This window comes from Sapajus apella, unplaced genomic scaffold (assembly GCF_009761245.1).
Source record: "Sapajus apella isolate SASKATOON/1434 unplaced genomic scaffold, GSC_monkey_1.0 scaffold45, whole genome shotgun sequence".
NCBI lineage: Eukaryota > Metazoa > Chordata > Mammalia > Primates > Cebidae > Sapajus > Sapajus apella.
Window position 1 is genome coordinate 8,241,115 of NW_022436985.1, and position 5,023 is coordinate 8,246,137.

A 5,023-nucleotide genomic window follows, 5' to 3' on the forward strand; every position below is an offset into this window, starting at 1 on the left:
GATAATTTTAGGAAGAACATTATATTCTTTTGGAGTCAACAAACTACTATAAATAATTCCAACACAAATTTATCAGAAGAATAATGACTAGGATATATCATATTTCTAATCTTTGTAGCATTATTTGGGGACTAGTATATATATTTATATGAAATATTAAATAAAATGACCCTCTAAAGACTGTGTTTAGTGTTTATTTAACCCACTGTATTTAATATTTAATTACTTAATTTACATTTTGTTTGGAAGTCTTTGAATAAAAAGTTCTATTTGGTTGCTTTTAAGTCTGAGAAAAGGTGATTTAACAGACACAAACTAACTTTGCCTTGTTACTCATCAGTTGTGACAGCAACAATATCATGATCAGTAGCCTAAGCAGATTGAGCCAAAAGATACCTTACGTCAATTTAGTGTGTCAAATGCTCAGTGACTAGAAGACAATCTTGTACTTCCCAGTACAGAGATATTATTTGTTCCTACAGTGTAAAACCAAACAACTAATTATTAAAAATAACAGATGTGTAAATTAAAATACCAAAATTATTCTTCTACTTTGGCCAATTAATTGATTTTCAACACTTAACTTTTTGGCATGTTTTTCAAATGTGTATGTATTTCATATATATATATATATACATATATATATATATATATACATACATATATATATACACACACACATATATATATATATGTGTGTGTGTGTGTGTGAAATGAAAATAAATTGATACAAATAGTTGAACAAAATTCATTTTTAACCATGATGAAAATATGTGCTTATTATAGAACATCTTGACAATTCTAAAGAATTTAAAAAAATATAACAAACACATTTTGCATCCCTACAAAAGTATAGTATATGATTCGTCTTTTTCTCCATATGTATAATTCACAAATACACATACACACTCAAAAACATACATGAACACATCCACTATCCTTGGGTTTTATAGACAAAAACTTAGGAACATTAAATGAATACCTCTAGATGGAATATTTTTAATTTTTTAAACAATTTTTTTGCATACTTAAAATCCATCTCTCCTTCTGTTTACCAAATTGTCTGAAAACCTTGCACATCTTTACATGAGTATCTCTTCACTCTGCTTTCCCAAAAAGGAACAGAATGCAAAATTTCCCATTGTCATGGTAATTCAGTACTTTCTACATGATATTTTTGTTGTAGGCCAAAAGACTGCCTTAATGTAAGAGTCGGTGAGAGAAATTAGAAACTGGAGCAGGAACCCGCATCCAGTAACAGAGCCCTTTGCTCCTCCCTCAGAATGAATGAAGACCAGAAATCAGATGTTTATGCCCAAGAAAAGCAGGAGTTCGTTCAGCACTTCTCCCAGGTCGTTAGGGTGCTGACTGAGGATGAGATGGGGCACCCAGAGACAGGAGATGCTATTGCATGGCTCAAAGAGGTCCTGGAGTACAACGCTATTGGAGGCAAGTATCACCGGGGTTTGACGGTGCAAGTAGCATTCCGGGAGCTGGTGGAGCCAAGGAAACAGGATGCTGATAGTCTCCAGTGGGCCCTGACTGTGGGCTGGTGTGTGGAACTGCTGCAAACTTTCCTCCTGGCCACAGATGACATCATGGATTCATCCCTCACCCGCGGGGACAGATCTGTTGGTATCATAAGCCAGGCGTGGGTTTGGATGCCATCAATGATGCTATCCTTCTGGAAGCATATATCTACTGCCTGCTGAAGCTCTATTGCTGGGAGCAGCCCTATTACCTGAACCTGATCAAGCTCTTCCTGCAGAGTTCCTATCAGACTGAGATTAGGCAGACCCTGAACCTCATCACAGCCCCCAGGGCAATATGGATCTCGGCAGATTCACTGAAAAGAGGTATAAATCTTTGTCAAGTACAAGACTTTCTCCTTCTACCTTCCTGTAGCTGCAGCCATGTACATGGCAGGAATCGAGAAGGAGCATGCCAATGCCAAGAAGATCCTGCTGGAGATGGGAGAGTTCTTTTAGATTCAGGATGATTACCTTGACCTCTTTGGGGACTCCAGTGTGACTGGCAAAGTTGGCACTGACATCCAGGACAGCAAATGCAGCTGGCTGGTGGTCCAGTGTCTGCAACTGTCCACTCTGGAAAAGCGCCAGATCCCGAAGGAAAATTACTGGCAGAAGGAGGCTGAGAAGGTGGCTCAAGTGAAGGCATTATAAGAGGAGCTGGATCTGCCAGCCATGTTCTCACAGCATGAGGAAGACAGTTACAACCACATTATGGGTCTCACTGAACAGTATGCAGCTCCCCTGCCCCCAGCTATCTTTCTGGGGCTTGCGCGCAAAATCTACAAGTGGAAAAAGTGACCTAGAGGCTGCAAAAGCGGGGAGAGGAGGCTCTCAATAAATAAATTATTGTGTAATCTTAAAAAGAAAAAAAAAGAAATTAGAAATTATTTAATATAAATTTATCGGACTGACTGAAACAAATATTTGATCTTGCTGGTATCTCCTTTTATTCTTTATACTTCAGATGAAATATACTACATCTGCATATGTAAATAAACACATGTATTTATAAACAGGGAGAGCTTAGTTTATATTTGGACTTGAATCAATCTTTGCTGCTATAAAGTTGATCATGTATTAATAGTTTCCCTTAGTTATTTGGTACAAGAGAATCATGATCATTTCTATGTGTTGTGGTGTTATTCCTTCTGAATAGCACTGTAGTATTATTCCTTCAGAATAGTATTGTAGTATTATTCCTTCTGAATAGTATTGTAGCATTATTCCTTCTGAATAGTATTGTAGTATTATTCCTTCTGAATTTGAAGGATCATTCATAAAAATAAAGACCAATCTAAAAGGTTCACATGAGATACATCATGTGTTGCCTGCCTAGAATAAAATTTAATGTTTATTCTAATTACAGATATTACAACTTTATATCTGTTTTCTCTTTGCCAGTGCTTATAATATTTTTTAGCAAGTTGTAACTATGTTCTCAGCTTCAGTATCTGGCAATCATAGGCCAGATATAACTGTATCATTGTGAGTTGGGTAGCTCTGCAGATTTCTTAAGGTGGTATATTCCCCTTTATTTTTCTCCAGGCACCCAAATGTTGATGGGTTCTGAGATCTCTTGGCTTCCATTGAACTCTATATTTCAATTGAACTTCATATTTCCTCTGTGTTTCATTATGTGGTTGTGGGATTTGAGGCTTTTGGACCAGAGAGCTTTGATGGAGATTTCTACAACTGCCTACCAATTTACATTTCATTTCAGTTAACATTTTAATTAACGGACCTATTTCTAGGGTCCTTTAAAGAATATTTTTATTATTCCACCTCCAAATATCTCGTATATTCTCTCCTTTACATAGACATTTTAAAAAATGGTATTCCTTAAGATTGCATTTGGAAAGCATAGTAGAAGACAACATTTTAAAGAAAAATCTGAAACACTGAACAATAAAATAATTAATTGTGGATTTTCTTTGGAATTAATTGTTACATATCATTCAAATTGGAAAGTTAGTTTTTATTTGCTCATTCTTACCTGATAAAATTCAACAGTAGAAGAAAGAATATAATAATGCGAATAAATGGTAAAAATCAAAGTATTAGACTTGGCATAGTTTTAAAATAATAAACAGAATATAAGCATAATAAATAGAATTTTATAAGTAGATATCGAAGAGATCTCAAAATCATATCATCCAACTATAAAGCTAAAGCTAGATTCCTTTCTACAATATTTTGGCTCAAATCCCTTTCAGAGTGCGCTGAAACACTGTCTGTGAAGCAGGTTTGGTCTTTAGTTAGAACTAACTACTCCCTCTTTTGTTTATTTACAGAGCTTTGAAAAGGTCTTTGTCAAAGGCATAGAGAATACTTTTATGCCTGTATGTGATGTGTGTGCTCCTGGCTTAAGAGTGCATAGGTAGAAATCACCTTTGTATTTTCAGGAGTTGTATGAGCATCTGGGATGCAGGTAAATCAAAGGACCTTCCCCAGCAATAAGAACCATACATCCTTGGGAGTTAGCGTATTAAATTTTTAATAGCTCTGTTATAAAGCATTGTTATACTGGGCTGTGATTAGTGCCCCTTCGTGGCCCTTGTCTTTATCTTGAGATAATACATAAAAACTCTTGGGGTTTTATGTTTGTTTGTTTTTGCTTTCATTTATTTTTTGAGACAGGATCACATTCTGCTGCCCAGGCTGAAGTGCCATGGAGCAGTCTCAGCTCACTGCAACCTCCACTTTCCGGGTTCAAGCGATTCTCATGCCTCAGCCTCCTGAGTAGCTGAGACTACATGTGTGCATCACCACACCCAACTAATTTTTGTATTTTTGGTTTTGCCATGTTGGCCAGGCTGGTCTTGAACTCCTGACCTCAAGTGATTCGCCTGCCTTGGCCTCCAAAAGTGCTGGAATTATGGGCATGAGCCACCATGCTTGGCCCCACCCAAAACCTGTTTCACATGGATTTATTTCAAATGCAAATATTGAGGCAATCAATGACATTTTCCCCACTGTTCATCTCTCTTCTACATACTAGATATCCCATCTTCAGTTACTCCAAACACATTTCATGGGGCATGATTTCAGTCATTTAAAAAGATCTACTGGTTCTTCTCATTTAGAAAAAAAATCATACATGTCCAGCTTACTAGGAAAAATGGTTCTCAAAACTGAAATAGTATGTATTTGAACATATAGAGCAGGACCCACCTGATTCTCAGAAACTAACATCTGAGAGGCAATGATCTGCTTATTTCATGTTACGTGGAAAATCTGACTCTATACTTCTTTGGTAAGAGCAGTGTTGGACAAACTACCTTCCATAGGAGGTTAATAGGTGCTATATGAACACACGACAGAATTTCCATGCATAATCTGTTCTCTGACCAAATTAGCTTGGAAAACTTTCAGTTAACTTGAGTTTTAGAACACTTTAATTTAAGAGGTTTTTAAATTGCAGGCCATGTTAGATCCCTAAGCTGCTATTATAATCGTGTCCATGATTCCCTGAGGGATAAACATAGAGCAGT

At 36.6% G+C, this 5,023-nt stretch overlaps 1 pseudogene; it reads left to right on the top strand.

Annotated features, from left to right (window-relative positions):
* The first annotated feature begins 1,172 nt into the window (after positions 1-1,172).
* Positions 1,173-2,380, top strand: LOC116524547 (annotated as a pseudogene).
* The last annotated feature ends 2,643 nt before the right edge of the window (positions 2,381-5,023 follow it).